The 12,807-nt window shown below is 36.6% G+C and overlaps 1 long non-coding RNA gene across 1 annotated transcript; it reads left to right on the forward strand.

Moving 5' to 3' along the window:
• The first annotated feature begins 243 nt into the window (after nucleotides 1–243).
• On the forward strand, nucleotides 244–5,302 carry LOC129122221 (uncharacterized). Its single transcript, XR_008534533.2, has 2 exons — nucleotides 244–350; nucleotides 4,107–5,302. It is a non-coding gene; the product is annotated as an uncharacterized LOC129122221 (long non-coding RNA).
• Nucleotides 5,303–12,807: the final 7,505 nt, after the last annotated feature.

The raw sequence follows: 12,807 nt of genomic DNA on the forward strand, positions 1-12,807 counted from the left end.
AATCAGAAAATTGTATAAACTTAGAAATTACTGTAGCATCTATATTCTTAAACACCTCCAAGTCCCTCTTTGAGTTTCTAGTCTGAGCAAAACAACTTAGTCGGGAGTTCAATGAAGTTGTCATTCGGAGCCAGACCTGTTATTTCCTGCAACAAGACTTTAAACACTGCCTACATTACTGTCCAATTTAAGAAAGTAACAGATGCTCTCAAAATGACCTAATTTGAAATAAGTCTTCTCATGTTTCTAAGATGGTGGACTCCTGTGTGTACTACTCCATACCACCGGTCAGGGTTCTGAAGGACTGGGACACTGCCTTGACTGGATCTCAGCCTGGGTCAACTGTCATGGTAACTCCTTGATCATTTATTATACTCTTTTGCATTCAGGACCACCAAAGCTGATAGCATGGGTCCTATTCACCTGTGCTAACTCCTTTCCAGCGGGAACATGGAAGGAAGAGTACAGATGTGCTAGGAGTGGACTGCTGGGCACTCTGGGAATCTATCCCAAACCCAAGGTCAAAACCTCTATCTCTACACATCTTGATACCATCTGAAATGAAGGATCAAATGATCTTACTCAATTGTTGGAATTTACATTTAATTTTTTTTCCTGTCATTATCTTTATTTGAGCTCCCTTTCACTGGCTTAACTCCCCTGTTCAAATACTGCTTGCTGTTATACATCAGTTAACTCTTCCTGCCTGAACTTACTGTATCACAGGTAGCAAATGCAAAACATCTGCCAGGGCATAGTGCTGAGCCTTACACTGCTGGTTCTGCGCCTTAAACTTCTTTTTCAGATTTCAAGTACTCAAATTCTTTGCGATGAGCTGTAAATTTTCCCCCAATTTCTTTCTTGACTGTCTTTAACAGACTATTCAGATTATTTGTAATGTTACACAAAGCTGTACTTCAGCTGCCTTAAGCATCTTCTGTAGATTTAGAGTTATCCTGGGGGAATACAAGCAATTTTCCTGCTTTTTATTCAGAAAGGCTTACAGCTTCCTTGGCAGATGAGCTGTTTCCCTGACCTATCCTAAACAGAAGAAAATTACTCTCTCTCTCTTGATTATCCTCATCATCCTAATAAAAACACATTTCTTAAATTTTAATTTTCCTGCTTCTACTTGTGGCCAGACATTTAAGCTTGTATTTTAAATCCAAGCCCAGAAACTATATTTGCTAAAAAACCCCAGGCTGTATTTTCCATTTTAGTTAATATGGTATAACTGGAAATTTGATATCTCACAGTCTTCCTCCTTTCCAGAATGCTGAAGTTTATGCAAACCCACAGAAAAATACCCTTTTAAGAAAGTTGAACTGCAAAGTACAAGGAACAAGCATTAGCTGTATTGCATTGCATGCAAATTCTATGCTTCTAAGTAGTTTTCTAATATAGTAGAAGCAATAACTGTAAAAAATGTTTGTTCCTGCGCACAAAACTTCTAAGATAAGTGTTTATTGCCATAAGTTGCAATTACTGGCAGCAAGACAGCTGACTAGGGTCCTGAGGATAGGCTGAGTTTCAGTTTTACTACACCAAAGATTGATATTCACTGCCAATCTAGCATGAGATAAAGCTAAAGATATGTATTTAAGTTTTAAGGAAAGATTTTACCCAGAGGAGCTATATACAGAAATTTCTCATTGCTATTCTATATATTTCAGTTTACATTCTATTAGCCATAGAGGTGCTGGTGGTACAAATTACAATCTGACTGAGCTACTCTTTTTTGTTATTATTTTTTAAAAAATATATTTAGGTAGTTCTGTTTCAAAACCCTTTGAAGCTGAATTTTATCAAGTAGATGATTTTTCACTCCAATGTAGCATGATGACCTTTTTCTTAAATAAGTATTTTGTCACAATTCCAAGCATTTTCTTGCAAAGAACAGCTTGAAGCATCAAATATAATGTTAAACTGTATTGATGAAAAATCTTGGAAGATTATATCTCTTTCTTCTGGAAGCAGATATTAATATTTCAGATAGACTGTCAGATCTTTATGCTCTGAAAGTATTTGTTGCATAGTTATGATGATGTAAAGTTCATTTAGTCACATTCCTCTGTTTCCCCTAACAAGGCAGTATTGCTGAGGGGTTGCAGTTTAGTGAGTTGTGCATAACTTTGTGCAAAACCTATCCTTTTCCACTCTTTATCCATCTGAACACTCTGGCTGTAGTTTTCCCCTGTTCTGGCTCCATCAGAGAGCCATCAGGTTCTCCAGAGCCTGCTGGCTCTGCAGTGCATGTCTGCCTACAGCAGGAAATGCCAAGGAGCGCCAGCGAGAGGCACTGCGCACGCTGCTGCTGCTGGAGCAGGCAACACTGGAAATCTTGGGCACCTCTCTGTAGACCAAGAAATCATACAGAATGGGAAAAGTCTCTAAAGAGTCTGCTGATCATTTATATGAGTTATCTACTCATATACCAAAACCATCCAAAACGTACCCCAATGTCTTGTTTTTTATAATTTTGATTAACTTGAACTAAAAGTGCATCAGAAATTAGCACTTTGTTATTATTTAGATCAATCTTCCTTTTTTTTCCCCATGATTAGAGTACCAAATCACATTTAAATTTATGGGTTTTTTTAAAGTTATTAGGTTTTGTGGACCTACAATCAATTTATTTCCTTGCGTATTCCATATTAGGTTTTTTCCCTACGCAAATTTTAGGAAAATACAAAGCCAATAAATTACAAGTTTATTAAGATAGACAATACATCATATTTTTAAGCAATCTTTGCCTAAAAAATAAAATGATGGAATTAGTTTAGAAAATAATTATTATCTGTAATTAATCTGACTGCCTGCATCATTAAATAGTAAATTAAAGAAATGAAAAATAGACAGCTAAGAAAACCTTTGCTCATTTTCTCCTGTATATAGAAAAAAATTGGTAATTTAATTCTAAATTTAGAGTATTCTGATTTAAATTCTTCTAGTTTCTAAAACAATAGAAAATATGAGTTCTGTCTCATTTAAAAGCTGTAATTAATTTTAGATGTAAATATTTTTCTTTCATACTTTTCCAGTGAGAAAAAAAAATTATACCTGCAGCTGAATCTGTAAAACCCATTGATTTCTAATCTTTTGGGAAAGTGCTCTGTCCTTATGATTCTACAATGAATTCCATATATATATCAAGTAATTCCTTTCCATACAATCCGCCTGTGACACTGTCTGACTTCATGTGGTCCAGCTTTCTTCTCCCTGTGGTCTGTTAATATCTCACCCATATACATATAAAAAGATAAGAACAATGAATTGTCTGATAAAGCTTTTATAATCAGATCATTTCTACTGACAGTATCCAGCTCAAAACTCCTGTGTGTTGCTGATGCACAGTAGCAGGAGCAGTTCATTATTTCTGCTATGGCTCCAGCTCTTTCAAGAGGAGGAAAAAAACTGCTTTAATCAAAAGCTGAGCATCTTAGGATTTACTTGGAGACCTGATTCTTTGAAAAGTCTTTGATTCTTTGAAAGGGGTCAGAGTGACATTTCAGTAATGGTTTTCCTTTCTTCCACTTGGCAGAGCAGCTAGTCTGTCTTGTAATCAGGCTACAAATAGGACAGGGGAATCAAAGCAGATACTGATGTTTAGATGGCAAAATGGCTTACCTGAAAGCTGAAGTATTTTATGAATGGCTTCTGTAAATATCCATAAAAGAGGATATGGGCTTCAATTCAGGATCACTTTGTTTCAAAGGTTTGAAACTCAAGAATGAATTTACTCTCACACCCTTGAAATTAACCTTGCAATATCCAGCTTTCAGATATTTCATTTGTTTGTGTAATCTTCTTCCTCAAATTTGCTGCACTGCACAATTACACACTGGGTATAAAACCACAATTATTAAGGAACTGATTCGCACCTTTACTGAGCTAATTAGCTTTAACTCAAAAAGATATACTTATGAAAGTGTTACCTAATTCAAATGGCATCCCTTCTATTATTATAATACTATTTATATATTATTATTAATTAATCATTTGTTATTATTATCGTTGTGGTTGCTATTGTTACTGTTACTATTATTAATTTCCATTCCAGGAGGCTATTGATTGTGTGGTAACTCTTTCCCTTCTTTCTCTTTTAGGAGCCATGAAATCTAGGAGCCATGAAATTCCAACATAAAAGAATTTAAAAACCTGTTGTATTTTACTTCATATATTGTTCAACACATAACACTGGGGGATTTTAGCCTACAGTGAGAACTCATTTTTATCTGATACACATAATTAGGTCAAGTCAATGGATTACAGATTAAACAAGCAGGGCATTTTGCAATGACTGGAAGAACTTTATGTATCTGAAGTCCTAATAGTATATACTATTATATATGGTACATATGGTTTTAAAACACTGGTTATTTATTGACAATTTTAGCTTGAAGTGGCGTGCAGTAAACTAGCGGCTTTTAGGGTCTTACTAATTTACTTCACTTGAGAACAAATATTTCTTTACATTAATTTCATGTTTGATAACATATTGAATGGTTACTGAGCCCTGAGTTTTATGTAGTGCCATATAGCTAAAATTTATTTCTCAATGTTATGGCCCTTTCTTTCTGTTATATCTGTAAGAGAGACAGATTTAAATATCATATCACTTTATAGATCTGCACCATTTTCCTTTGTCTTTCTCTTTTTTTTCTTCTTTCATTTTAAAGATATAGGATTCTATAATGAATTGAAGTTTTTCATTTATTCCAGTTCACACATCAATAAATCAAGAGAAGTACTTCTGAATGCTGTCTCTATATGAAAAAGAATGGTTATTTGAGGTTCTCCCTGACTTTAACACAGATATATGTAACACACGGAGTGGTACTAGTTAAATACCTCAGGTGTTTTTTTGGTCTGTTTTTAAGTTTTACCTTGCCCACCAGAATTCTGTTTAGACTCTTTGATAGCTTGCTAATGCATCAATATAAGATTTGCATGCATTCTGTCTTCCTTCCTTTCCCAAACTAATTTGAAAACACAAGACCCGAGCTATTTAGAGAATCTGACTTTCTGAATACAGCTATTTTCTCTCTTTCCCTCTTTCATTTTCTGTGCGCATTTGTTTTTGAAACACTATGGCTAATTCAGATGTATTTACATCCATTAACTAACCCAAGTACTCTGAGAACCTGTCGAATTTTTGTTTTGTTTTGTTTTCCTTTGTCTTTTTGTTTGGGTTTTGTTTGTTTGTTTGGGTTTTTTTGTTCTCGATTAGATTTTTTAGATGGCAGAAAGAAAAAAAGAATGTCATGATTGTTGGTAAATAAAAGGTTCTGCATGAGTGGTTTTTAATAGCTTATCATCAACATCTAATCGAACTGAGTAATTGCTGCTTAAGAGAGTGATTCTGAACCAGCAGCTGCCCCTAGGCAGTACTTTGCTGAGGAATGTCACTGCGACAAAAAGTGCTGGGCATATAATGCATCATCAGCATTTGTGCTACAGGCATGTCATATAGGTGGATAGGAATCACCGGGGTGTGGTAAACGTAGTGTGCCAATGACATCTGAATGGTATTAGATGGATAGGGGGCAAGTAGAAAGACAAAAGAGGCAAAAGACAAAGAAGCCAAAAAATTGAGAAAAACAGCTTTTACAACGAAATGGAAATTACCTTCAATGCTGCAGTGCACCACTGACTTTGACAGCTGAAGCAGCAGCAGAGAGAACTTGAAAAAGATATTGGTTATAGCAATTCTTTTGCAAGAAGCTAAATCTGTTTGATTCTCCACTGACTATATTAATCAGTGTTTCTTCAAAAAAATTAGACTGAACAGAAGAACATTTTCTTAAGGTAATAAGAAATGACTTGAAAGCCTAGATTTATGTGTGCGAATGTGTGTCAACACATCTATATTTGTGAACTAATGAAGCACAAGCATTAAAATAATTGTGTACTTTTTTGCTTATTGGACTTGTCCTGGTTCGGTCAGGACAGAGTTAAATTTTTGCTGTAGCTGTGAGAGGGCAGAGCCTGGAGCCATATGGGCATGACTGGGTTGTTATTCTATAGGAGGCACATCATCCTTGGGGGGCACCTTCCTGGGAGAGGGGCATGGCTTGGGGTTGAGAAAAGCATGGTGGGAGGGGGAAACTCATCAGCCATTGTATATTGTTGCCAGAGTGCCCTAATAAGAATTTTGCTTGTCAATCACCCTCTCCTTTGTATACTTTGTTAATCAGTATAGCTTTAATAAGCCCTTACTGCTTATTTTTCTTATCTCATTGCTGTTTCCAGTAAATTGTGCTTATCTCAACCCATGATCTCTGCATTTTGTCTTTCACAGGATGGGGATGGGAATAGTTTGTGGTTTTCTTTTTAGTGGGAGTCTAAATAGGGGAATACTGTTCCTAAACCATGATAGTTTAGGCTGTGTTATTCAAAATTTGAAAAATTTTTGTAATTTATATATATATATTCGCTTTATTTAACTTCCCCTTACTAGAAAACTGTATATCAAAACTATAAGCTTATATATTAGGATTAATTAAGATTTGTATACAAATCTGCCTGCAGTTCCTCAAATTACTTTTCCTCCTAAACCTTTATTTCTGAAAACTTTGCTTTACTGTTTTATTGACGTATCAAAGCTGAGTAGAGCTTATGTGGTTATTACTGTAGATACTCAAAAGAGAACTTTGATATTAAACCATTTGGAAATACCATTAAATATAATTTACATTTAGATACTTGAGTGACATGCCTAATATAAAGTCATAGGTTCTATTAGTAGTGGAACCCTGCATAACCCTTAAGTCTCTGGATCTTGTGTTTAGAATATGTTGCTCCTTACCTCTATTGTTTTCCCATTTCATTTTGAAATAAAAATAATATTTTATGTTACTGAATGTAACAATTTGACAATTTTCTTATGGTACTAAGATTAAAAAAACCCAAATTCACAGGCCAGATTCTACTCTCATGATTGAGCTTTCCTTTATATGAAAGCATTTGTCTTTATAATGTAGCTCTAGGCCACATTTTCTACATTAGTCAGGCTATAGTGATGTTTAGTGCCAGCTGCCTGCAACAGGGCGTGTTTAACAGAACTGGCAGTGACAGCCGTTAGTGTCTAAACCAATGTTCCTGAATTGCTTTGAGCCCCTCAGCATTATGACAAGTAACCAGAGCTCAGAGTTTGTTTCATTACTTTTATGGAAGGAAAAGCTGAATGCAGGTGTTCACTCACAACCTGGGCACTTTTGACAGTAAACATGAGCTAGGTCACAGTTAATGTGGGGAGTGAAGCATTTCACAGGGTGTGCCAAGCTAACCCAGAATGTGAGAGATCTGGGTCCAGCATGCTTGCCTGTCTTTACCCCTGTCTGAAACTAATCACTCATAAACAGAACAGAATCTGTGTACTGGAATTTATAAGTCACACAAACCTGTGCTGCAGAACAGTTTTAGCAGGGAGTTGTATATCTGTATATGACTTTTTATGCATCTGTCAGTCAACACACAGACACTTAAATGAGCTTCAGCAGCTGAGCCATCAGGCAGATATCTAGTTCTCTCTCAAGGCTTGTGCCTCTGCAAACCAATGAATGAGTTGCACTCATTAAGACACATAATAATTTTTCATCTACTGTAGTTAAAACACAGGCTATTTGCCTATTAAAAACAAAGAATTTTACAAACAAAGAATCTTACAAAACAAAGAATCTTTCTGGTTGCAAAGAATTAGGCTCCATTTAACCAGGGTTTAGACTACAAATGTCAGAGGATAGAGGTGGAAGGAAATAGCTTTTACTAGCAGATGAGAAGGAGTGTGGTATTTTGGACATGTAGCCTGGCTGTCAGTGAGGTGATCAATTGACACACTGAGCTGCTCTGGAGGAGCACTACTGCCAGCTGAAAGCTTTGAGAGCCCTTTCCTTTGACTAGGAGGCTTTCCCATTTTACAAAATGCAGCCTTCTCACTGAGAATGTATGTCGGGCAAAACATAAGCTGAGACACTTCAGTTGAATGCAATTACTGTAACCAGAGGCAACACAGTCAAAATAGCATAGTCTGTTCTCCTTGTTCAAATATCTATTAATTATTATGTGGGTCTTACAGCAACATCCAACATTTTTATTTTTGAGATTAGGTCAGTCTGGGTTAGTAATATCAGCTAAATTATATTCAGAAATAAAGACAACAGGAAAAAAAAGAATACAGAGAGAAATCCCAGAACTCAGCTTTAATGCTGGGGCTGAAGGGATTCTAGCTCTTCTCTTTTTTCCTCAAGTTGGATTTACCTTTCTACTGGGAGAAGGATGCTTAATTTTTGGTGCCTGAAAGATCATGACAAAAAACCCTTACTGAAGCAGTCCACTTTAGATCTTTTGCCTTTCACAATGACAGGACAGTCTTCCAAAAATTAGATTTCTTATTCCTTTTTGAGATACTGTAGCTCCATAATCCCAAGGGTTATCTGAACTCTGTGTTTCCTGAAGGAGAGATCTTGCTTCCCCCAGATGAACCCCTGAAGATATTATTGCATCTTTCCTCCCATCCTTCTCAACATTGTTGGTTGCAACAATCGCAGTCTGCTAATAACCAGGAAGGGGAGTAAAAATTAGAAGGAGAATACTTTCCCTTTCCAAGTCTGACTTGTGTTCCTGCCATACAAGTACAACTCATGAACTTCTTTCTCCCTGCATACAACTGAAAGACAGCAGTACATGAAAGCTGTTAGAAAAACTTGTACAGACAGAGTATTGTGTAGATGACATGTAATAAACTGAATGGAAAGGATGTGAAGGAAGATGTAATTAGAGGATTAGCTGTCAGAAAATAGATGCAGTAATGGTTTATGCACAAATGTCCAAAGACATTTTTAACCAGATGATAATCTGGATGAGGGAAAGGAAAATGAGAAGAAAGAGGAGAATAACAACTTCAAACAGACATTTTTCAAGTCTTTAGGTTTTGAACATAACATAAGGAGGGAATTCCTTCTTTGTGATTGTAAATGTGAGAAAATCAACATAAGGCTACCAGAAGAAATAGATTATCTTGGAAAGTGGAAAGTAAGTGAATTATCTACAAAAGGATTTTATGGAATTAATAGAGATAAAAAGAAATGGAGGAACATGCTAAGGTTTTACATTCATAGATAAAGAGAATGGAAGCTTAGGGAACTTTTTGACAAAAAGTGAAGTGGAAATGTATGGAGGAAGGCTGGAGTGAGGTAAATAAAATCTAGGCAATGAAGAGTGAAGAGGAGAGGTCTGAAAAATAAAATAATGGGTTTTTTTTTTTTAAAAAAAAGGAACAAGAAAAATAGATCATCCAACTCCAAGTTCTGTTAGTTTCAGAGATTGTAAAGTAACAAAGGACCACCAGTGCTTCTGATTTAGGATGATTTTTAGAGTTACTTCATTCAGCTTTCTTTGCTTGGAAACAGTATTCAGATATTCAGTTAAACCATTGTGTCCCAGAATGACAGAACCACAAAGTGGAAATGCCACAAATGTCTAAAGAGGTTTCACTATCATAGAATTGCTACTCTGGGGAAAACCCAAGATGATGCTGATAGGTCGCTTATGATCCAATGGGCAAATATGTATTCCACATAATTAGACATTCCAAAAAAAATCTTCTCAATTATGAACCAATAAAAACCTGTTCATGTGAATCACAGATAGTTGATACATATAAAGGGAATAATCTTGTTCTACAATAAGGAAAAATTTCTTTCTATCAGGAAAATTATATTTCATTCCTATTTCAGTGAAAAAAAAGCTCAGACATGCTGTATTGCTATAGGTGAAATTGCTCTTCCCCAGCACTAACCTAAGTGATGATTGAAGTGTATTAATGGACATTTGTACTTTTTATTTTGTTAAAACTGAAAAGTATATTAAATCAGTTTGTAAAAAGAAAATACATGTTACAGAGCATACTGGCACAGAAGTTCAGGCAATCAATTCTTTAAAGATGAGAAAAAAAAGAAGTAATGATTTCCAAAGAAAACTGATACAATCTTTTGTTCATTGCTTGAAGAATCTTTTTATATCTTGAGAGTCATAGGGTTTTTTTGTTCTTATTTGACATTGTGAAACTTGACGTTTGCCAGGAGCAGAAAATAAAATTTATATAAGCAATTGGATTCTTTGAGATGTTTATAAGCCAGATAGACCAGAAGAAAATAAACCTAAATATTCTATTTCATTTTTAAGTTAATATACATCCCATTTAAATGCCCAGACGTTCAAATCTAAAGCACAGGAATAGCTTACTGCATTTTTATTGCACTATTCATGGGATGTTCAGGTCAGCTCCTAAAACCTCTTCTTCATTAATTGATTCTTGCTCAATTTTGGAGGAAAAAATGACAAGATAGAGTCAGCTCTTTGGTGTGAATGCTTAGACGTGCAGTTGTACATATAGAGGTCTTGCTTTTCTGCACAGAATATAGAGTGCTTGAGGTTTTTATGTTACTGTTCTGGAGTGGGGTTTTTGAGCATCTCTTCTTTCTACGTACTTTTCTTAGTATGTGGATTGATTATATCCTGAATATTCGTGCATGATAAAAAAGGTACTAGCTTAAACAGAGCAGAAGGGAAAAAGATAGCACAGATCCCTTTCAGTCTGAGACGGACACATGAGCCTTAAAATTTAACACATACTCTATTCATCTTTCTCCAGTCAGGATCTTACCATAAGACAGATAAGTATTGAAAGCTAGCTGAACAACAGGTTGGAGTACAAAGTTATCTTGTTTGTCTTAGCCTTAGCTAAGCTTGGCTTCTTTGCTAGTGCTGAGGAGTAACAAAGCAACAACACAGAGGAAGAGCTTGATTTAATGATGTTGGAATGATGAATGAGCAATTCATCTAAAGCTTCCTTTTGGTTGGGAGAACAGTCTCAGACCTGTGTGTGAACTACTTTCTGGGCAGCTGGATAATAGGTCAAGGCAATGTCATTCCCTTCCTGAGTTAAAAACAGTACTTTCTGTACTTAAGAGAGATGCGTTCCTTCCAATGGAAGCAAGAAATGCCATACACATGAGTCAGCCTTGAGTGTCCAGGTGGTGCCATTACTCAGTTTTTGGACACTGTGCTACAGCACATTCATGCACTCTTTCAAACACTTCACAGTTGTGTAAAAGGGAAAAATCTTTTCACATTTTTCCTTCTGAATTTTTAAATTACAGACATTAAAACTTGGTTTTGAGCCAGACACTTTTTTATCAGTTTTAATTTCCCCTGAATTTTTTTCAGATGTTCCTATGATTAGATTAAAGCAAAGTAAACAGCAGAAGTTACAAAAGCTTTCTTACTGAAAGGAAATAAAAAAGTCAAAGGGATTTCTGTCTCTTCAGTCAACTTTCTGTCTCTTCAAAGTCTGCTTTCAGCAAGTTTCCAGGTTACCGTCTTGGACACAAGGTTTCTGAAATGAAATAGAACTTGAATAATCTACCTAGAGTTCAGCTGGCATACAGGGCCCTGCAATTTTATTGCTTAAAAAGAAATCATAAGAGAACCTGATAATTTTTATTTTGGAAATATAGTCTTTTTGATAATCCTAAGTATAGGCAAAGTCATAGGAATCTGAACATACCTTAATTAATTTTCTCCAATATGAAAAGTAATACGAAAACTGTTTTCATTTTAGCTTAATAAATGTGGGTTGACCTTGGCTGTATGCCAGGAGCACACCACACTTGTTCTATAACTCCACTCCTCCTCAGAATGATGGGTTAGAGAAAATTGTTGCAGTGTGATGCCATTTCCTGTTTCACCTATCCCAAACCCTCACGTGTGCCAACCTCTCCTTTCCCCTTTGCCCTCTGCTAAGAGCTGTCCATCAATCTTAACATTCCAGCAAGGTCATTGTATGGTTGGCAGAAGTTCAAAAGATGCCCCTCAGGTCTGGGCTCATTGGCCTGTCCAAGTGTCTTTATCCCTTGAGCCTTCCTCTCCTCACACCTGGTTGGCCCTCACCTGTCCCTTCCCCTCCCCCTGTCCCTGGGGCTTAAAAGGAGACAAGACCATGCAGTCAGGATTCTGTTGGGAGCTGTTACAAGATTTAGTGGTCTATCATCCTGGAATAAAACTCTGGATTACAACTCTACAATAGAATCCTCTCTTTTTTCTCTTCACTGTCACCTGAACCTTTTTCACCAGAGGTAAACTGAGTTCCTATTTTGCCTGGATTTGTTCCGAGTGCGCAGCTGCAGCACCCAGCCGGCCAAAGGTATCTCTGAGGTGAAACACCACAGCTGCCACCTTTGGTCCAGCAGCAAGGGTCAGACGAGGCCAGGCACGTCCCACCCGGAAATACTAGAATTAATATTCCATAGAAAATAAGATGGAAAAAATCAAAACTTTAGGTCAAGATAAAAGCAGATTAAGAAAGCAAAAGCAGATGCTTTTGCGTGGAAGCATAGGAAAACAAAATATTTATTCTCTACTTCTCATCATCAGGCCATGTCCAGCCCCTTCGTGGGAAGCAGGGTTTCAATATGTGTAGCATTTGCTCTGGAAGACAGATGCTGGCCACAGTCAATAATTCCCCTACCTGTTCTTCCTTTCCCTTCAGTTTTATAAATGAACTGAAGTCATGTCCTTTGGAACAGCCCTTTGGTCTGTTTGGGTCAGGTGTGCTAGCTATGCCTTCCCCCAAGATCTTGCTCACACCTAGCCTGTTGGTTAAGGAAGGGATGTTGGAGAGACAGCCTTGCTGCATGTGAGCACTGCTTACCAGTAGCCAAAACCCTGGTGTGTCATTAACACCTCTCTAGCTACCAGTGCAGAGCACAGCACTGTCAGGGAATATTAATTCCATCTCAGCCAGAC

This window comes from Agelaius phoeniceus, chromosome 6 (assembly GCF_051311805.1).
Source record: "Agelaius phoeniceus isolate bAgePho1 chromosome 6, bAgePho1.hap1, whole genome shotgun sequence".
Classification (NCBI taxonomy): domain Eukaryota; kingdom Metazoa; phylum Chordata; class Aves; order Passeriformes; family Icteridae; genus Agelaius; species Agelaius phoeniceus.